Raw genomic sequence first — 23,125 nt, forward strand, 5'->3', positions numbered from 1 at the left:
AGAACAGTGGCCAGGTGGGGGGTATGTTATGGGTTGAATTGTGCCCCCCACAAAAGATATGTTGAAGTCCTAACCCCAAGCACCTGTAAATGTGACCTTATTTGGAAATAGGGCCCCTAAAGATGTAATCAAGTTAAGATGAGACCATTAGGGTAAGCCCTAACCCAGTATGACTAGTGTCCATATAAGAGACACAGGGGTACCTGGTTGGCTCAGTCACTTAAGCATCTGCCTTCAGCTCAGGTCATGATCTCAGGATCCTGGAATTGTACCCCGCATCGGGTTCCCTGCTCAGCGGGGAGTCTGCTTCTCCCTCTTCCTCTGCCACTCCCCCTGCTTGTGCTCTCTCTCTCAAATAAATAAAATATTTTAAAAAAAGGAGGAAACACAGACTCAGACCCAGAGAGGATAATGCCACATGAAGATGGAGACAGAGATTGGATGTGTCTACAAGCCAAGGGACACCAAGGATGACAGGGACTGCCAGCAGTAGGAGAGAAGCATGGAACAGGTTCTCCTGCAGGGCCTCCAGTGGGAACCAACCCACTGACACCTTGATTTGGGCTTCCATCCTCCAGAACTGTGACAGGATACATTTTTGTTGATTTAAGCCATTCCAATCTGTGGTAATTTGTTATGGCTGCCCTAAGGAACCAATCTAGGGTGGGATGGAAAAATTCCTTCAGCTCTGTCCTCCTGCCTTCTCTCTCATGATGGTGCTTTTCACTGGCCAGACCCACCTGGAAGCCGGAGAGTGAAGGAACAGCTGTGTGGTCCCTTAGGCCAGCCTCTGGGCAGAGGGCAGGGCAGAGAGTTCAGGGAGGGTGGTTGTAAGTGGGGAATAATCAGCACAGCCAGCTCAACCTTTGGCTTCAGTCTTCTTCAAGTTCAGAGCTGGGGGTTGCAGGGGATCAATCCCCGAGGCGCTGCAGAAACTGCTGTCTTGACCTCTTTTTCTGCCCTTTGAATTTGATTCTTTTGTGAGCACAAGCAGGCTTGGAACACAGCTGGCTCCTCAAAATGGCATCTTGGCTCAGAAGTCGGCTTTCCCAGGAGAACAATGTTACAAACAGGCGAGGAGTGGTATATGCATGCTGAGGAAGGCGATGATGTACAGGCTAAAAGGCTGGGGAACAATAAACACGAAACGCTGTTCAACCTCATTTGTAAGCAGAAAAACTCAAGTCAAAACAGCACCAAGATGAATCCATTTTCACCCTTCACTTTGGCTGGCTCCAGGGCTGGCAAGGGTGAGGGAAATGCTATCCCTTCACTGCTGCTTGTTAGGCTGGCTGCAGATTCAATGTGGTATGGAGACCCAGCTCAGTGCTGGCATGTAGTAGGTGCTCAGCAAGTGTGACTCCCTTTCTCTTACTGCTGGGCACTGTTCTCTGACCCCCCACCCCCAGTGGCCCTGTGAAGAATATGACATTGAACACTCAAGGCGCAGCATCAGTGCATCCGTGCTAAGGACTTCTTTGCACACATGTTCACCTTTACTGATGGAAACCCCTAGAGCTTTCACACCGAGTATTCTCAGCAGTACAGACAGCTGGGGCAGGGTGAGCACTGTGTGGGAAAACTGACTGAATTCAATCACATGGGTCTCAAGGGAAGTAGAAGGGCAGGGTGGAAGCTGGTAGTTAAGAACAACATTTGCACCTTATGACAGGTGCACCAGAATTGTGATCCCGCTGAGGAAGCCCATTTGAGTTTGACAGGTGTTGCTACACTTTCCACCTGCGCTTTCCCTGGAATCCCCTTGTTCCTGTGCATAGCTGGCTGGAAGTGCCTATGAATTAACTTCCTCCTAGGGTCAGCCCTTAACCACTGGCTCGTGGATGTTCAGGCAAGAGTCTGCCAGTCCCCTGGAGCCTTGGCCAGATAATCCAGAGCCATATTTTTGTGTTATTTTTCAGTTTCCCCATGGGGTTAAGCGTTAACCTTTCATCGTGGTAGTTGGCTTAATAATGTGCCTTTACCTGTTGCCCTTGTCTCTCATACTACTTGCCCTCTCTCCTACCCCTATTCCGTCCACCTCCCTATAGACAATTTATCCTCCAATGCTTGCTTTAGATGTCCTTCTGGGACAACCCAAACTAAGACAGGTAGCAAACTTAGCCTCCTGAACCCAGTTCTCCAGATAGTGTCCCTTCTGGGAGTTAGGGATTGGGCTAACTTTGGCCACTTGCTCCTTGCTTTTTTGTGTTGATTCACCAACATTTGCATAGCTCACTCATAGCCTCAACATGATGGAAACATATATCTAGCACTTATTATATACCAGGCACGATTCTGAGCATTTTATGTGAACTTGTTTATAAATCCTCATAGAAGTTGTAGAAAGTAAGTATTCTCACTATCCTATCACAGGTGAGACAATGGGACCCAACAAAAGACTTACCCAAAGACACAGAGCAAACTACTGGCTGAGCTGGGCTCCAACCCAGTCTTGTAGCTTTAGCTCATGCTCTTCCCACTGTACATTTACACTCCATGAGATGCACTTTTTGTTTCTGTGTATTATTGCTAGGTTTCACGAGAATTCAGGGATTAGTAATTGAGTTCTTTTGTGGAGGTTATTAGCCCCCCGTGGAGGAGTCAGGGAGAAAAGGAAGATAAGAGAAGGTATTGTGGACTGAATGTTTGTGTTCCCCCCAAACTCATATGTTGAAGCTTTAACCTCAATGTGATGATATTTGGAGATGGGGGCTTTGGGAAATAACTGGGTTTAGATGAGGGCATGAGGGTAAGGCCCTCATGATGGGATTAGTGTCCTTCAAAGAAGAGGAAGAGAGACAGAGCTCTTGCTGTCTCCACCATGTGCAGAGCCAGCAAGCATGTGGCCATCTGCAAGCCAGGAAGAAGGCTCTCACCACGGGCCCAATCTGCCAGCATCTCCGTCTCAGACTTACCAGTCTTCAGAACTGTGTGAAATAAAGGTCTGTTGTTAAAGGCACCCAGTCTATGACATTTTGTTATAGAAGCCTAAGCTAGGACAGAAAGGAATAGCCAGCCATGAAATTACAGGAAAGATAAAGGATGCTGAGAGGAGAGTAAATCCCTGCCATTGAACAACAGTGGATCTGTTAGCTGCTAGGATGGGTCAGGGGTGAGGTGATCAAGGTTTGACAACTCTGGGCTTTGGGGGAGAGGGTCAAAGAAAAACCTCTCCAAAGGATCAGGTAAAGGTTTATCCAAGGCTTCCTCCATCTTTTGCTTTCATGGTGGTTCTGGGTTTCTGGGGCCTCTGAAGAGTCCAGAAGTATAGGGTTAACTCCCTGAACTACCACTAGGTGCTAGAGGAGGACCGCCAGACCAGGTCCCTCATGGCGTGCACATTCCATTCTGCAGAACTAGCAGAGCTGCCAATATCTTTTTGACACTGCTGGGAAGGGAGGCCTGGGAATGTTCTAGCAAGAGTTGGTAGGTGTAAGTTATTAACGATTATTAAGTGCTATTATTATTTTCATTTAACTATCATGGAAAATGGGAAATAAAAGATTAGGTAATTTAGGAGGATCACACAGTAAGTGAAGGAGCCAGACCTCAAATGCAGTGCCTATATCCCAAACCCCTGAAATACTACCCATACTGCGCCCTTCGTAGGACAGCACGTCCTCTACTATTTTGTGTCAAGTGTTATAACCATTCTTCTTATGTGGTCTTTTGTTTCATGCAAGTGAACATAAAAATAAGCATAAAGGCTCACGGGGATGTGGATGGCCAAGTGAAGGGGAGGCTAACTGGGTCGAGGTCTCTGAAGTTCTCATACCTTGTCAACCAAGAAATTTCACATTCTTATGCATTTATGTGAGTTCTCCGTAAGATACCAGCAGGGTTGGGGTGGGGGGTGGTATTTGGGAACCACCAATGTAGTAGGAGATGACTAGACCTGCATTTTTTAAACTGATTTTTGGCATGCTTACCCTGTTTCATTGGCATGTAGAATGCACCAGACGTGCATTTTAAGACTGAGTGCACTGAAGTGCAGAGAAGGCTTTTTTTGGGTGGGGGTGGTGGAGTAGGAGGGTCAGTGAGAGGCCACTGGAAGAGCCGGAGGTGGTGGTAGCTTGGACCAGGGACCAGAGGATGTGCAGACTGAGAGAAGCTGGGAGGTTTAAGACATATTTGGGAGGTAACATTTCAAACACAGCACTTCTTTTTAAATTTGAGTTTCCTACCTTGTTATCTAACTGTGTGCTCCTGCTTTTAGTTTAAGGCTTATAGACTTCAGGTAATTTATGATATAGTTTGTTGATCAAAGGGAGAAAGTTCTGTTACAAAAATGTTTGTTTTGATTGGGGGTGGGAAGAGAGTGGGTTTCTGCCCCTCAAAGTGGATTGGATTATCCCAAGATTCTACCAGTGCACCAGGCAGAGTTTTCTCCCTTTGCCATCCTGCTGTCATTCTTAGGTTCTTCAGTCTGCTCATGGGTAGTCTATTCCTTGCTCTGCCTCCTCAGAGTCTTGGTCTCCATAATTCAAGAAGGCTTCCTCTCCTTTCCATTTTGGCTGTCTCTTCTCATGCCCATGCCCATGTTTTCCCTTGGATTTCCTCCAATCTGATGTCCTGAAATGTGGTTACTCTCAGATCATCCCTTCTCTCTCTCTCTCTCTCTCTCTCCCTCCCTCCCTGGGTGCCTCCCATGGCATCTGCTTTCCATTCCTGCTGAGATTTCTACCTACTTGAAACTTCTAAGTTCTTTCTATTTTCACCCTTCATTTAGTCACCTCCATTCCAATCTACGCCGACAATCACTTCAATGTCTCTCTTGCCAGCATCTTCCCTCCCTTTACTTAACTTGCCCTTTAGTGCCACCCACGCAACAAGCACCCTCCACACTGGGTCAGTCTGGCTCTCTACCTTCTCTACACCATTGCTAGGCTGCCAAGTGCTGTCAATACAGTTACATAATTTTGCTGATTGGGCCACCAGAAACTTCTGGTCCACTACCTGAGTTAGGTGCTCAAATCCGAATGGGAAGATCATGTTTCCCTGGCAGCACTCTCCTCTCTTCCTCTCAGAGGCTCATTCATACTTTCTCCTCTGTCTTCAAACTTCTATGTCAATACCTCTCCCTTCACCATTGGGGATTGACTTGGCCTCCCACTGAGCTGAGGAGTAGATGCTCAAAAAGGGGTTCTTGCTCCACCTTCCGAAATTGCCTGCACCCCCACCAGGTTTTTCTCTTTCCTTCTGGTCTCACAGGGGATGGGGGAAAGTGGTGTAGGGCCATTTGTTCCAGCTGGGTCTCAATTTCCTCTCCTGGTGTTTGCATATTTTTCCTTCTACCTGATCAACACCATTCATTCTTTTCCACCCCTTGGAAGGATTCTTTGATCACCATCAGCCCCTCATCTCCTCATTAGCTGGCTCCTTCTCAGTTTCCCCATCTCTAAGGTCCCCAACCCCTATCTTATATATGATTTCAGAACTCAAGGCATGAGGCCAGTGGGGGCCAGGGCTGGGGTGTGCTGAGTCTTCCCAGCAATCCATTTCAGTCTCACACCAGGTTGGTCCTGCACCAAATTTCTACCAGGTGTGCCTTAGAAACTTGGCACCTGAGGAGAAATTGAATTCCTGAATTGTCATCAACACTGACCTTAAAAAAAATGTCCAGTAAGAAGCAAAGAGGATTTATCTCTCAATTTCAACTTGGTGAACTTCAGATCGAGAATTGCGTTTTGGGAGCTTGTTCTTTGTAAGCTTATTACAAAAATAATGCAGCTACATAATTGCAGGAGGAAAATGAAATTTTATTCTCTTTCTGTGATAACCTTGAGGGAAAAATAGTAGCACACAGAAAATTCTCTACTTAGGAAAAATAACCAGAACCTCCCAAAAATGCTATGTAAGTTAGTTGTGAGGTGCTTTGGGGAAAAAAAAAGTCTATTTATCTTAAGCCCCTAAAGAAATACCTTCATGGAGAGATTATCCCATTGAAATTTATTTTAAGGAATTATTTAAAGAACATTGGTCTTCACCACTCATTAATCAGATTTCATTTGATCTTACTTTGGTTTCTCTTTAGTTATGGGTAATTATTTTAAGACTGCTGATTGCCTGCTGTAAAGGATTGGATTTTTATGTTATAAAAACATTTCAAATGATCTATTGGCCTGAACACTGTTAAGGAGGACTGGGAGAATTCTGGGAGGCAAATCACTTTAAAGTCAATTGGGTTTGGTCTGGGTTGTGACAGAGAAGAATGAAAATGGTGTTGCTCTGGAGGTTTGCTTCAGAGGCAGACTATTCCTCCAGTGTGGCAGAGGTCTGAAAGGCAGCAGTAGATTGGAATGAATCTCCAAGCCCACTTTTGGGAAGGCCTAAAGCCACAGCTGGCTAGAGAGAACACTGGGCTTTCTGCACTATCAGCTTCTCAAGGCCTTTCTACAGTGTCCTTCCCAGGGCCCTAGAAGGAACCCTGTTGGACAAATCCTTACATGCCCCAGTGTTTTCCTCTGGTGGGAATCATGCCTCTGATTTTCCTAAAGTCAAATATCAAGGCTATCTTGAAATGCAAGCAGACAGGAGGGCGGTAACCCATGTGGTGTAGACAGTCATAAGCCTATAGTGACTCTGATCTAACGCAGTGGTGGGACCTCTAACAAGTTGCTCAAATGTTCCAGGACTTTATGTTTTCTCACCTGTACCATGGGAGAAGTAAGAACACTTGAACATCATAAAGTTGTCACAAAGAATCGATGAGATGAGGCACATAAAGCATTCAACCCAGTGTATGGCCCATAATAGGTACTCAATGCACATCATTATTCTTAGTATCTGTTAACCAGGCTAATAATTATCATCTTGGAGGTTGTTGTGACAACTAAATGACACACCTAGGTGAAGGACTTACAGTGTTGGCCACACGGCAAGCACTCAATATAGAATAGTCATTAATGTAAGTAATGTAATCATGTTCAACCTGTCCCCCCTGTCATCTCCAACCCTCTCATTTTCACTTATGGTACCCAGGCCACACTGGCCTCCATCTGTTTCCCCAAGTGTCCAAGTCCATTCCCTCCTCTCCTGTCCCTTGCATCTGCACTTGGTGGCTCCTCTTCATCACTCAGATCCCAAGTCTAAAGTCATCTCTGCAGAGAGACCATCCAGGTTCAAGAGGCTCCCTAGCCCCCACCATGACCATTGTCTATCCCATATGATGCAGCACATGCCAACATTTATTTATTTATTTATTATTATCTATCTCCTCTAGCTGGACTGCAAGTTCCATGAGAATTGGGATCTCTCTTATCTACTGCAGTTCCCAGGGCACAGGACAATGTCTGACACAGATTAAGGGCTCAAAAAAATACCTTCCCCAGCTTCAGCCCATCAAGTGCCCACTGGGAGCCCCTTGAGGGAATTCATTTTGGAGCCTTGAAAATGCTCAGTGTTCTTAGGAATAGGCTACATAAGAAACCTCACAGAACTAGGCACTAAGAATGTTCAGGGAAAAAAATCTCTCTAGTGAAAAAAAACAAGCTGAGTCTGTAAGTAGGGTTTGGGTAGACTGGGCTGAGTAGAAAAGAAAATCCTATCTTCCAGGAGGGAGGTAGTGGCAAGATCCTCCTGGGCTACCCTGCTGCCCACGGAGATGGGAGAGGAAGACTCACTGACTTCCTGGGAGTGAGTGTTGTGGAAAGAGGGTCTGGCTCGCAGGACTTGGCTCCCTTGGCAGAGTAGGAGACGGAAAAGAGGGGTAGAGGTCCAGGCCACATTCTGTGGAAGGGCAGTGCATGGGCCCCAGCAGTGGTTTAGTCTAAAAGATGTGAATGGACTCAGGGATAACCAAAGGGTGTGGGAGAGGCAGGAGAGAAGTGCACAGAAATGGTCAAAACAGAAGGAGCTGGAGAGAGGATGCTGAATCTCTGTGTCTAACGGGTTTAGGAAATTCATCTATCCATCCATCCATCCATCCATCCATCCATCCATCCGTCCATCCAAATAGTTATTTCTTCCTCCTCCCTCTTCTTTTTTCCTCTGTCCCTGCCTACTTTCTTCCCTCTTTCTATCTTTCCTTTCTGCCCTTCCTCTGTCCATAAACCAGTCCAAGAGCCAGTCACCTGCTGGTGGCTGGGGGCACTAAGTAGTACCTAATCCAAACTCAGTGAACTCACAGTCAACTTAGGGAGAGGGGAGACAAGCAGGGTCACTGCTACAGCATAAGGTACCTTTCTGAAGAATTTAAAAAGCCTCTTCTTCTTTATGAAGGGAAAGGTGCTTTTTTTTCTTAAGTAAAAAAATAAAATTAATAAGTTTATACACTGTTCCACCTGAACGGCCGTGTCTGGCAACTGTGTCTCTACCTGGGGGAGCTTTCTGGCACCTGGGGCTGCAGGCTCACACACACCCACCTACCACCCAAATGTCAAGATCCCTGCCTGTCCCCTACCCCTCAGTAGGCAATTGAGTCAGGATCAGTGTCTGAAATAGGGGTGCTGGGAGTAGAACTGCATCTCCCAGAGCAATGGATAGGCAAGAGAAGTGATGTAAAGAGAGGCCTGAAGTGCTATCAGGAATAGGGCACAACTGCACAAATGTGGGTGAGCCAGGGGCGTGTGTACAAAGCTGGCTGTGCCCATGGTGGGTTTAAGTGAGAGGAGACTTATGGCTACTGTCCCAGCACACATATGGGTAGGAAGTCTGTAGTCTACACATTGAATGTCTGTCTAGATTTCAATGGCAATCCTTAGATTGCTGCCCTTGTACAGTGCACAGTCTGAACATCATAAATAGCAGTCCTGCAGACAAGTAAATACATAATAATATAAACAGCAGGATGCACTGAGACAGAGGAGAGCACAGCCATGAGAGGCAGAGCCCCAGCCCAGGGCTTTCAGATTCTGAAAGATGGTCAGGGATGAACAGCTTCTCTCTCTTCCATCCATAGGACTGACTCGGCCCCATCTGCCTTTGTGTCTTGGTCCTGTGCCTTGCCTGGCTTGTTGGGGTGAGGTCCTGGCTTTGGCCTAGCAGTCCTTTGGCAGCCTCTCAGCTCCTTGCACCACATGCATGGACAGGGACAAGAAGTGCTAAACACCTACTCCTGCTCAGGCCCCAGCACCCCAATCCCACTTGTCAGGGCAGGGCAGGGATGATAGGCCCTCAGCCCATGGCCCAGGAACACAGCAAGGAGGGGTAGCAGGCCATCTCAGCTCTCCTCCCCGAGTGTGCTGCCCTGGGAGGCAGTCACAGCATCTAGGAGAGGCTGATGGTCTTAGGGCTGGAGGTGGGAGAAGCTGGAACTGATGGGGCGAGGAAAACACTGTGATTTAACAACCCCACACAGTGGATTGTGCCAGCATTTGCATCAGCCAACATATCATAGAACAAACTCTTGAGGGATTCTGAGTCTTCTGTGTTTGATTTATAAAAGTTTACTACAAAGAATTGATTGGAGCTGGTAGTGGATTGCTGCCGCTGGATTATCTTAATGTCTTCCTGGAGAAACTCTGCAGGTTATTCTTCTTGCTAATAAGAATCACATATCTATTTATCTATCTGCCTGGGAACAAAAATTCAACACTGCCAAGGAACATCGTCCTTGCTGGAGAAAATCCTATCTTTTCTGAGATGTAGGGATGTGCTCTCCAGGTGACTTATCATGGATCTTCCTGGGCCCTGACGCTCTGTCTGGGTGATAGCTTAAATTGGGCAGCCCCTGGTGTTATCCAGGACTGTCTGCAGGGACTCAGCTGCCTCCACAGCTGAGGGAGATGCAATTGTGTGGATCCTCTCTCCACCTGCAGGTCACGGCTTGCTCTCAATTTCCAAATGCTTTCAAACAAAGTATTTCTACCAACATCTGGACATATATTAGAAGGTGGAGGGGACTAGTGGGGAAAACAAAATAAAAGGGGAAACATGCATTCTGAGACCAAGACTTGGGTTTGAATCCCAGAAATATTTGTCCCAGTAGTAGTATAATTTGACCTTTGTGGTAGACAGAATAATGGCCCTCGAAGAATGCGTACCCTAATTCTAGGAACCTTTGAATATGTTATCTCACATAGCAGAAGGGACTTAGCTGATGTGATTATGTGAAGAACTGTGAGATGGGGAGATGATCTTGGATTATCCAGGTGGGTGCAATGTAATCACAAGGGTCCTTATAAGGAGAGAAGAGAAGGAGATGGGATGATGGAAGCAGAGGTGAGGTAAGGAGAGAGAGAGAGAATGAGAATATTGGAAAATGTTATACTGCTGGCTTTGAAGATGGACAAAGAATTTGTGAGCCAAGGTATGCAAGAAGCCTGTAGTTGCTGGAAAGGGTAAGGAAATGGATTTCCCTCCTAGAACCTTTGAGGGTGTGTGGCCCTGCTGACATCTTGATTTTAGCCCAGTGAAACCCATTTAGACTCTCTGACTCCCAGAACCACAAGATAATACATTTGTGTAGTTTTAAGCCACTAAGTTTGTGGTACTTTGTTACAGCAGCAATGGGAACCTCATACCACACATTGCTTCCTCTCTCTTAGCTTCAGTTAGCTCATTTCCAATAAGAGAAGGGAAGGCAAGCTACGACTTGCTTCCCCTGTAAGGTTGTTGTGTGGGTGAAATGAAGTAGTGACGCTTGCAGTGGTCGGGTAGGTGGAAAAGAGGGAGGAGGGTGCAGAGGATGGCCTTCAGCAGCAGGCACTCTGGAAAGTGTTTCTCAAACTGTCTGTGGTGAAGGTCCCCTCCCCCCTTTTTAGTAAATTTCAATCCTTTGTAGATCAATACTTTTATAAAATACAATAAAAATGAATCATTAGAAAAAAAGAAATAAAAGACACACAAAATCCAAGCCCTATTTTTTTTATTATTAGATTTAACAGCCATAAAATTGTTCTGTGATTGCTCTGAAAGTTTCTAAATGCTTACTCTCACTTTCTGTTTATGGATAACAAACAGTTTGGGACCGTCCTTGGTTGAGGCCTATACTCTGAATCGGTTGTTATCTGGAGGTGAGTATAAGTTTTTCTCGAGGCCTGGGGAAGTCAGATTGCTTTATAGATGAGGCAATAGCCAGACTGAATTTTGAAGGGTGAAAAGGGTCTTACGAGGAAGAAAAGAGCAAAATACAAAGCGAGGGAACAACATGTCGAAAGCGTGGAAGTGTGCAGTGCATCGTACCTCAAATATGAACTTACCTGACAGTGTCTTTGAGAGATGGTATACTGAAATTTGACCTGTTCTAGGAATTTCATAAAGAGGAGAATGGAACATTTTACAGTGTTAATGATGAGAACACGACCTCTCAACTTAAAGCCTCCCAGAAGCTTCTCCCTGCTCTTAGGATCAAGGGACAGCTCTCAGTGGAGCCCATAGAGCCTGGAGAGCCTTGGGGCTGTCCCCTGGTCCAGCTACACCTCACCGTGCTCCAGCCCCCCAACCACATGCCATGCTCCAGGCCCATCAGACTCCTTTCCCATTCTTATAGCCATATCCTGTCCCAGGACCTTGGCATGGTGTTCCTCAGACTGGCATGCTTTCCCCATCTTCTTGTCAGGTGAACTCCTATCTGTTCTTCAGCTTGAGTGATATTTCCTTGGGGGACCATCTCCTGCCTCCCAGCTTTTGTCTTGTTACGTGTTCCAGTAAGCACTTAAGATAAGGTTTTGCCTGTCTTAGTGCTCGGTAAATATCTAGAAGACAGATGAAATAAACATGCTACATTTCTCTCTCCCTAGCATGTACCACAGTTGTAGTGAAAATTTTTGCATATTTATCTGTTTAGAGTTGATATTCCCACTGAACTATAAGCTATATGAGGTCAGGGATTATGTTGTTTTGCCCTATACAGGGCCTCATACATAGCGGATGCTCAATAAATACATGCTGAATGAATATTTGAGTGAAAGGATGAGTGGTGGGAGTTGGGTGGATTGGTGGGGTAAACCCTAGGGGAAGAGTTTGGTTGTTCTCCTTTGAGTTGCCTAAAAGCATTGGCAACAACAATAGGTGACATTCAGAGAGAGAGAGAGAGAGAGATATCCTGTTGATTATGTCTCTCTGGAGAGACCTGATTAATACGGCACAGTCACAGAGTAGAGTGATCAGCATGGTGCAGAGATCTGAGTGCTCTATCATAAAGGTTCTGCTAAGACAGGAAAGATGGCCTTTGATTTCACTGCTTGGGAATCCTTGGAGCATATGAACCCCTCCCTGGCATCAGATCAGGCCCCACAAGGGCAGCACTGTCCTCACCTGGCACATTCCTGGAAACATGGCTTCCACAAGGCCCCAAACTTTGAGGTGTATTGGCAGATGCATGGGATTGTTCATTCAGCAAATGTGCATTGAGCATCCTTTATGGGATGGATCTTGTTCTAGGAATACAGTCACAAAGGTCACAAAGAATGCAGATTTACAAGTCCCTCCTCTTATGGGGCCTTTGGTGTATCAGGGTGGGAGAACAGACAGTAAGGAAATAGAGATAAGTTGTGTGAAGACAATCAATGAGGCATTGTACTGGCTTCTTGCGGCAGTAATGTTAGGTGAGAAGTATGTTCTAGGCAGAGGAAAGAGCTAAGGCAAACACAGGTGCAGAAAGGAGAGTGATGGGGCTGAGCCTGGTGAGCATGTCAGGGTGGTCTATAGTGAGACTGGAGAGCTGGGCCGGGGCCCCAAACAGGTAGGGCCTGTAGGCCACAGAAAAGAGCTTAGATTTATTCCAAGTAGGAAGAAAAATCTTCAGGGGGTCTTGAGTGGGGGAACATTCTGATCTGATTTATCATGGAATATAATGTCCATCTGTTGCAGTTGTCCAAATGAGAGCTGATGGTGGCCTAGACTGTGGTGCTGGCAGAGAAGGGGACAGGCATGGGCAAAGGTGGGTACATTTTGGAGGTAGAGGCGAGATGAATTACTGATGAGTGCTGGGGGAGGGGTACAAAAGAAGGAATGGATTCAAGGGAGGTGCCCTGATCTTGTAGGAAGTGGTGATTGTTCTAGCTCTAGTCGGCATTGTTCTATCTCTAGTCGGCATTGTTCTATCTCTAGTTCTAGATGAAGTTGGCAGTGGTACCTCCACAGAAGGGTCTAAGCTGATAGGTTTGGAGCTGGGGCCTTTCCTGGCCACTCCCTTCATTCATCTGAGCATTGGGCTAATATCCTCCGACTTCCTCTTTAGTTGTCCCACCAGTTGGGCCAGAACCATCTCTGGAAGCACATCAGATCACTAAGGAAACATGGGGCTCTTGTCTGCTTCTCGTGTCTTCAGCCTTGCCTACCATTCAGGAGAGCCCTGCCTCTCAGGGCAGAAATGCCCCTTAGTCCCTGGGTCTCACAACTGTTGGGTACAGGTCACTGCATGCCCCTGGGTGAGCATGGGTAGGGGGAGAGCTGCCCACTAGACATGTCCAGTGTGCCAGGCTCCTCACAACCCTTATTCATGCTGCCCTTGGGCCTGGAAGACCTTCCCTCTCTTCTCTCTTTTTTTTTTAAGTTATGTAAAGTTGTGCATTAGATTACTTTTTTAATTTTTTTTAAGATTTTGTTTATTTATTTGAGAGACAGAGACAGAGAGAGAGCGTGTGCATGAGGAGGGGGTAGGGGCAGAGGGAGAGGGGCAGAGGGAGAGGGAGAAGCAGACTCCCCCGCTGAGTAGGGAGCCTGACGCGGGGTTTGATCCCAGGACCCTGGGATCATGACCTGAGCCAAAGGCAGATGCTTAACCAACTGAGCCACCCAGGCGCCCCGACCTTCCCCACTCTTCTGAGGACTAACGTTGCTCATCCCTGGAGCCTTTCCAGGGCAGCCCCTCCCATCCCCACGCCTCTCCTCTATGTGCCCACAGCATCGTGGTTAAAGTTAATTGTCTCTCTCCTTAAGGGTCATCTTTCATGAGCTGGTGAATTCCTGAGGGCAGGGACCGTTTCTCATTTATATTCCCAGCCCCCAGTCCAGCGGTCTTAGTCATTGTTTGAATTGATACAGCAAAACGAATCTACTGCTGGCCATAGCAGTAGTGGGCTGGGGAGAGAAACTTGCCTTTTTCAGAAGTGTCTGGCTTCTCTTTTACAAACGATAATTCACACACAAGCAGAGCAATGATAATAGACTCCACCTTTATCTTCGTTTCACTGATTAGGAAGACCTAGTTTTAAGTTAAGTTTGTAAATGAGGTGCTGTTACTGTTTCTTCAATAAAAGACCCAAATTTGCTTGAATTTGGGTGATAAGTATTTTACATTTAAGACATGTTTGGCATTATGTTCAAAGTGGAATACATCAGATGTTCTATAATACAGGCTCAGTGTTAGGCTAAAATTCAAACGTGCTCATGCTAATGGGAAAAAGTCTAGGGGCTTTAATCACAGCTTGTGATTCAGCATGATTGACAGTGTTTCCATTTTTTAAAGTCCCTGTTTTTCATGTGGAATGAATGACTCCTTTTTCATTTTGTTCCTGTAATAGGAAATGTTCTCATTGTGGAGGGAAATCTCTACAAGCAGCGCATTAAATACTAAAATGTTACTGCTGTGCCTGAGTGAAATTATCATCCAGGGGAAGCACCAGCTCTTCAGGTGTACAGTACCCAGGGTGGGTTTCCCAAACTGCTGAGCTTGGAGGAGGCAGTTTGTTCATCGTCTGGGGGGACACACATTCAACACCATTGTCCCTCCTCTCAAATGAAACCTTGCTTTGCATGTGAGTTGGGTCTCTTCTGGATGTCAGCTCTGGAAACTCACTCCATGTACTTCAAGTGAAAGAGGACTTGGAAGGCTCTTGGGGTGTGTTGCTGAGTTCAGTGTCAGAGCTAAAGCAAGGGAGTGGGACCAGAGCTGGCCTAGAGTTTTATTCCAAGCTCGGGATCTTTATTCTGTGCATTTATTCATGTTGCTCTTTGTTCTCTTGTCTTGCTGTGGCCCAGGCTTCTTGCTTCCCAGTTCTCATGGTGGGACATGGTCAACACCATCAGACACCCAGAAAGAGTCTGACTTCTTCCCTAGATGCAATGCCCTTCCCTAGACCAGTTCACGGTAACCAGGAATCAGGTTGCATGATCACATCAAACTTCTGCTACAACCCTATGGATGGGGTGACTGAAGGCTCAATTTTTTAAAAGGCATTACATTGCTAGCAAGAGTCCAGATTCACCCCATACATGGATAACAAACTCAGTGGGTCCTGCCACATTGGAACTCTGACAATGAAGCCCGTAAATATCTACTTTTGAAAAGGGGATTGTGAAGGACAGAGATCATGTATATCTGATTCCATGTGGATCTGTGACCAGACCTAAGACGCAGATGCTTGCCACCTCATTCTTAGACCTTGTGCTCTTGATTTAGTCTTGGGGACATCACCCCTTCCTCCAAACCCAGTTCCCTTTCCTCTCCTTGGACCAGATCCTCACTAGGTATTATTCAGCATAAACCAGAAGCTTCCAGCCACAATGATGAAACTGCTGTTCATCAAAAACAGTGTTTCTATACATTATCTCTCAGCTTTCTAGCAACCCCAACTTACAGAAGTGGAATTGAGGCTTACACAGGTTGAGCAATTTGCTAAGGCCATGTAGACAGGACAAAGGGGAACTGGGACTGGCATCCCCATATTTCTAGTTCTAAAGCCTTTATCGATTTCATAATACCACACTAGTCCCTCCACATAGGAGCACATCTCAAGATGAGGTTGTCAGCAAGGATAAAACAGAAAGTATAGACAAGAAAATGGGCCCGGAATTTCTACATCTGAGAAAGGAGGTACAAATGCATAGGTGGATCAGATATCTGCTGGGATTCTCGGCTGCTAGGACCTCGGACTGGCTTAGAATCTTCTGTGCCTTGTTGAAGCTCATAGCCCTCCTCTGGATGTTGTGAATTTCCAGGGGGCTTATGTGCCCCTTGTCCCCTTGTCACTCAGGTTCTTGGGCCTGGGGGTGCTTTCTCCATATGACACAGCATTGACTCAGATGTGGAAACACATTTCTTAGGTAATGCCCGGATTCTAAATCAAACCTATTGGCACAGTGTTTTCATTAATGAGTATGTAGTTGCCTTCCTATGGAGGATTTGGAGGTGAGTAGAAGATGGGTTTCCATCTGGTTACACAGATAGTCTAGGATTTGACATTAGCCACTCCCACACTTACACTGTCTATGGTCATCACATCCAGAGACATTTGCACTCACTCTTCACCCTACAGAGTCCCCTCACCCCTCACTCCCTTTTCTATCCTCTCTTGAGTTTCAGGGTAAAACACACAGTCCTCCCATTTTTTCATGGGAGTCCTCCCATTTTTTCATTAGTAGCTGCTGGATGCAAACCCTGTCATTATTCTCAGCCCCTCGCATAGTCCCTGGGTGGAACTAGAGCCTTAATCTGTGAGACAACCCCTTCCCTCTCTGTCCCTGGGGCTGCTGCCTTTGTTCTCCACAGGTCCACCTGGAGCTGCAGCCTGTTTGCAGCCACTCATATCAGTATCTGCTGTTGGAAGTAATTTTTCTCTGACAGTGGTAGCTTGGCCCTCCCCAGAGCCTTCAGAACAACCATCCTTGAGGAGAGAGGGAAGATAGTTCCTCCATGTGGAGAGCCAAGTAAGGGCATGGTGGCAGTGCTGGGCCCAGGTATAAAGGAACAGCAGGGAGGGGGGCAGAGGGAATGTTGTGTTGGGGATGTGGGATGGAAGGTGATGCAGGGCTTTGCTAGTCTGGGAGAGGGCTACAAGGTTCTTTCAGGGAATAGTGGGAGGGCCTGTCTTTATCTCTTTGGCCATGTATGGAAGGTAGGGTCTGGTCCTTAAACATTTGTATGTCTTAGCACTAAGCATAGTGTCTGGCTCATGCAGGCAAATGATAAATAGATGCTGAAAGAATGAGTAGGCACAGGAACAGGTTTTGTCAACTGTGAATGGGACTTAAGGCATTAGAGAGCAGGTGGGGTCCAAGGGGCCATTTTATAATTGCTGATGTCCCACTCTGTAGACACCCACCTCAAGGGCAGCTCTGGAGTTCAGACAGTCCAGCTCATGCTGCCCACCAGGCAGTCCCTGGGGCCACAGTTGATGGAGTCCATGGGAGCTGGACTACTGAGCCCCAGCCTGCAAGCCCCTTGAGGGAGGATTTAGCCTACTTTAGTTATTCTTGCCTTTCTGCCCCCAGCACACACAAGGCCTCCGGAGTTGAAACATGCCCAAATAGAAACCCTTCCAAAGGGAGACCATTGTGGCCACTAGGTGGCACCATTGTTCCAGCCAAAGACCACAGAGCCTGTTGGGGAGCCCTCATGCTTGGAACTTTGAGTTGAATCCAAACTCCTCCAACATATCTGTCAGGCTCTAATCTCAATGCAGTAATACATTCTAATCCCATAACAAGGGGATTAACAACACCACTATAGCTAATTTGAATTGAGAAAATCTGTTTCAGAAAGCAAATTCCAAGACGATTCCTTCCCTCAGCTGGCTAAGAAGGGCCCAGCATGTTTGATAGAGTAGCTTCTGCACAAATTGGGAAGTCAGCTTGCAGGCTGAGCTTCTCACACAGCTCACTGCCGTGCCGATTTACAAAACTGCAGAGCTCACTGAGCACCCCAGCCCCTGTGCCATTTTGGTGGGTGATAGGAAACTAGGGACAAATAAAGGGTCCCAACCTAAATTCCCAAGACTCCTTCCCTTTCGCACCAAGGTCTTGAGGTAGGATGCCTCTACTCTTCTCCACATGTTTATATCCTACCCTTTCTTTAATATCCAAGTCCCGGAGGACTTTTGTGTACCTCGTGCCCCTAGGACTAAGACCTGTGAATTCTGGAAGCTCTTTTGACTCAATGAGCACTGAGGAATGTGACTTGATCCACCTTTCTCTGCACCTGTTGTTTCTTGACTCTTCACGGAGGTGGTAATTCCCTTGAGGGCAAACTCAATATCTTGAGCTTATTGTGTTTTCTGCACACAGTAAGCACTTGGTAGATATTTGTGAATGTTGAAGAGCAAAGTAAAGCATTGCTCCATATTCAAAGGGCTGAGAGATGTTTAATAGCAAAACATAAAAAGAGAGAGTTCTGTGGGTCATTACTCTTGTTCTCAGATAGCTATAGATTATGATTTTAGATCATAATCTATAAACTAGCAACATGACTTTATATTAATATTATTATAAATAACATTAAGAATAGGTACATTTATTGGGTGCGTGATATATAGTAGTCACTGTGGTATGCATCTTACATATGTATTTCAGTAGTTTCCCAAAACCTCTAAGAGGCATTAGTCCCAGATTTCACATGGGAAAAAGTGAGGCTCAGGAAGATTAAGTAATCTGCTCAAGTTTCTAAGTTAGTGCTGGCCAAGCTCTACAGGGTTGACTGGGTTTGGAAAACCCAAACCAGTTTCCTGGACCCCTACCCATAGGGACCAGGTCCCACAGTCTCTATGGGACTCATAGGAGCTCATATGCTGAGGCCATGCATAGCTACACAGGTCTGACTCTGGAAGGACTCAAGGGCTAGAGAAGTGATCTGGTGGATGGCCAGAAGCAATGCATCTTGGGAACCTTGACTGAAGTGAATTCCTTGATTGTCCTTCAGTAAAAACAGACAAGGCCTGAAGGACAATGTATTTGCCCAGTAGAACACATGCAAAGAAGGGGTATCATTGCCTATTTGAATAGGAAATATTTCCCTCTCTGGCCTGTTTTGGTTCCCCAAATGTTGTTATTAGTTCTTATTTTCTTCGAGTTTAAAGTGTTTTTCAGTCTCTCAACGTCCTCCACGATCTATCAAACATGGCAAGGAATGAGTTAAGAGCCATTTGGAAGGAGGATGGGTGCCTGGAAGTGGCAGGGGTTTAGGATGAGCTTTGGTTCTTCCCTTCTGCCTTCATCTGGGGATGAGGCCAATAGGCAGACAGAAAGCCACTGATGGGGCCCCTCTAAGGCAAGAAGAGTCCAGATTTTGGACCAAAAGTTTTCAGGACCTTGTTTTATACCTGTCCTCTTTTCCTTGGCTCCCCAAGGCTGCCACTCCTACAGCTGGAGTCCCAGATGCCATGGTTTGTTAAGCAAGCATAGCAGGTGTTGGCCAGCAACAAGAGATGGAGGAGGGAAGACAAGTCTTCAGCAGAATCTTCACTCAGCTAAAGATGCCTGCAATGGAAATACATTTTCTGGGGAAAGAAGTCTTTGGTTGACACTGAGCATTTCCTTTGTGAGAAAAAAAGCTAAAAGGGCCTCACTGGCTGCCTGTATGAGCAGTAGGAAGCCTTCAGTTTGTCTCTGATGCTGGAAATTCCTTCTGCAGAGGATAAGGTCTTTCATCTTCCTATCAAAAACTAGGTTAAGGCTTCAAACCTTCGATAGAGTAAATTCCTGGTAGCTCTTTCTCCTGAGAGTCCATTGCTATGGTAGAGAGGAATACGAGGATTGAAATGTGAGAACTCTGAGCACCTGGGGAGAGTAGACAGGTGAGACAAGGCGGACTGAGGCATCAGGGATGTCTTTGCATTTTGCTAATGTCATGAGAGTATTGTGAGATGGTCTCCTTTATGCAGGTCTAAAGTGTGTGCATGTGACTGAGTAGCCTTGATGGTTGAGTAGTTTCCTGGGTTACTTTTCTAGAGTGGCTCCAAATTTGGTTGGCTTTGATTGGCTATACATACAGATTTTCTCTGAACTGGGCTGTGGAGGGCTGAATAATGGCCCCCAAAGAGATCCAGGCCCTAATTCCTAGAAACTGTGAATGTTACTTTATATCCAGAAAAAGAATCTTTGCAGATCTGATTGAAGATCTTGAAATGGGGAGATTATCCAGGATTGTCCAGGTGGCTCTTAAACATAATCACGAGTTTACTTAGGAGAGGAAGGAAGAGGGAGACTTGCCTACAGACAGAAGGGAGGAAGCACAGGGAAGCAGAGTCAGAGAAGATACTGGCTTTAAAGATAGAGGGAGGGGTCATGAGCCAAGGAATGCAAGGAATGCAGCTGTAGAGGCTGGAAAAGGCAAGAAAAGGGTTTGGGGTTCTCCCTAGAGTTTCTGGAGGGAATGTGGCACTGCCAACACCTTGGTTTTGGCTAGTGAAGTCATTTTGAACTTCTGACTTCCAGGACTGTAAGAGAATAAATATGTGTTGTTTTAAGCCAGCCAGTTTGTGGTAATTTTTTACAGCAGCTATAGGAAACTAATACTTGGGCTAAGGTTGAGAATTTTCATCTATGGGATCCTGGCCTTTAACAGGCTTTCAATTTAGGAGGTGAGATGAGAGCTGCAGGAATCTTTGAATGCTAACTGTGCATGGTGTTGTTTCCATGGTGGGACTTAGTTAGCGGTGGAGTGGGGCATAGGGAAGCAAATGGGTTTAGGCTCAGAGACACCAGTCCAAGGCTGGTGCTGCCATTTTTCATCAGATCAACTTTGAGAATGTCACTTGAACTCTTGAATTCCAGGGGCCATTCTATATAAGGGGGTTAAGAAGGCAGGCTGCTGTGAACGTTAAGTGAAATAGGGGCTACAAAAGAGTCATGGCTAGCTCAGTACCTAATCCAGTAATCTGAAATCCCTTATTCTTCTCCCTGCAGATATACCAGCTATCAATGAAACTGGGAAAATGATTGTGAATTAGTAAGAAATTTGAGTTATAGTTGCTTTTGGGAAAACCCCTCATTTTACAGGTGGAGAAACAGAGGCTCAGAGAAATTATGTGAATTGCTGGGGTCATAAAAAATTGAGAGCCTAACTAGAGCTCTGACCCTGCCAGCTGAGAGCTCCTTACCGTTAGTAAGATGTACTGCGGTACGATCTAAAGCTCCTCTCCTCTTCTGCTAATACCAAACCCATGACTGGTCCTTTGGCCTTGAGCTTTCCTCCCTCCCACAGGTGGGAGGAGACAGAGCTGAAGATTAGGCACAGATAGAGACATTTTTAAAGGATTGTTCTTCAATGAGTGTGGCATGGGCTTTGCTGACATTGGTTAAGTAGATGGATTTTTAGTGATGTAATCTGTTAAGAATAAGGAATAATGATGTCTAAAATCAGGGCCTGACTAAGGCTGAAAGGACAAATACTTCATTTTCCTTGATGACGGTTGAATTTCTTTAGGCAGATAAAAAAAGTCAAACCCTGAAGGGTCCAAGTTGGAGTGTGCAGTGTGGGTGAACATGTGAGCGCCACACCTGTGTGAGCTGGTATACGTGCCATGTCTTCTGTTAGCTTGGACTAGGAAGCCTCAGAAAGCAGAGCCCAAGACCAGGGTTTTCGTGCAGGTAGTTTATTTTGGTAAGTCATTCCAGGGAACAGGAGTGGGGGGACTGAGAGAAATAAAACAGAAGTTGAAAAAGCCAATCCAAGGGCATATTGTCAAGCTGGTGACTACTATGGACAGAGGGCTTAAGCCTGCTGGAACCCTCTGTGGAGTTGTCCAGGATGTGCTTCAGAGTGGTCCAGCTGAGGTGTGGGAGAGGGAGTTGTTATCAGGCAGCGTCACCAACCTTCGCCCTTCTCACGTGGTGCGTGCTTCAGAGTAGCCGACCATGTTGCCATGAGCGGCTCACAGGCAAGAGTGAGAAGTCCGGAGGCAGCAGAGAGGGATACACATAAAGCTAGGGAGGCAGGTGCTTGGAGCTGGTTGCTGGTTTCTGCTGGGTGGAGTAAAAGTAAGTAAAAAGGCAAAGAGGATGTGAAAGAAAGCACAGGAGGTATCTGATACTTCCTCCTACTAGAATGTTCTTTTTTTGTTGGTATTGAAACCTCAGTCCTGTGTTGTCATGAAAAGCATCTTTCATACATTGGAGACCACAAGTAGAGACTTGATGGGTTTTGTCCAAGTTTAGGGAACTGCTTAGAATCTTTCTGATATAACTGACCATCAAAGGAGTGACACTGAGCAAGGACCTATGATGTGTCATACACTATGCCAGAAGGAAGCATGAGGAGATGAATGTAACATGAATTCCTGCCGTAAGAAGGTGTCATAGCAGAGGGGAGTTGCTGGCTTGTGACAATCCCAAGGGGGTTAACATGTTACTCCTCAGCTGCTTAGCCAGGTGGACCTGGGAGCGCTATACTGCTTCTCTGAACCCAGTTTCCTCCTTTGTGAGATGGGGATAATGAGGACCTCTCCAGAGGTATGATATCAGAAGTAAGTGACGTGGTGACAGTAAACTGCTTAGCACAATCCCTGGCACATTATACATGCTTAAAAATGGTGGTGATAAGAAGCTCACTTTCAAGTGGGGAGATATGAGTACACGGATGGTTCCTGTGCACGGTGCTAAGTGCTATCTCTGTTAGAAGCAGAGTGAGGGCTGAGTGAAGGCTTCCTGGAGAAGGCCACATAAAGATAAATAGTTGATACAACAACACAAGAAAAGATGAAATCAAAGTGGGTATTTTTATTTTTTTAAAGATTTTATCTATTTATTTGACAGAGAGAGACTGCTAGAGAGGGAACACAAGCAGCGGGAATGGGAGAGGGAGAAGCAGGCTTCCCGCTGAGCAGGGAGCCTGATGTGGGGCTCAATCCCAGGACCCTGGGATCATTTCCTGAACCAAAGGCAGATGCTTAACCAACTGAGCCACCCAGGCACCCAAAGTGGGTATTTTTAACATCAAATTTTATCAAGTCGGTTGAGAAACCATTTGAACTGATAGAAAGTTCAGGAGTCTGAATGCTGAGGAGTAAATCCAACAAGAGATTATGTGACAGAGGTTTGAAATAACTGACATACATACTGTGTTTCTAGATGAGAGGAGACAATATCTTTTTTTATTGTTATGTTAATCACCATACATTACATCATTAGTTTTTGATGTAGTGTTCCATGATTCATTGTTTGTGCATAACACCCAGTGCTCCATGCAGAACGTGCCCTCTTTAATACCCAACACCAGGCTAACCCATCCTCCCACCCCCCTCCCCTCTAGAACCCTCAGTTTGTTTTTCAGAGTCCATCGTCTCTCATGGTTCATCTCCCCCTCCGATTTCCCCCCCTTCATTCTTCCCCTCCTGCTATCTTCTTCTTTTTTTTTTTCTTAACATATATTGCATTATTTGTCTCAGAGGTACAGATCTGTGATTCAACAGTCTTGCACAATTCACAGCGGAGAGGAGACAATATCTTAAAAATGGCAATTCTTCTCAAATTATGGTACAGATTCAATAATTCACACTCATTGTTAGTGTGAGATTCGTTGCTACCT

Source organism: Phoca vitulina, unplaced genomic scaffold (genome assembly GCF_004348235.1).
Source record: "Phoca vitulina isolate PV1807 unplaced genomic scaffold, GSC_HSeal_1.0 scaffold10, whole genome shotgun sequence".
In the NCBI taxonomy this organism is placed as follows: domain Eukaryota; kingdom Metazoa; phylum Chordata; class Mammalia; order Carnivora; family Phocidae; genus Phoca; species Phoca vitulina.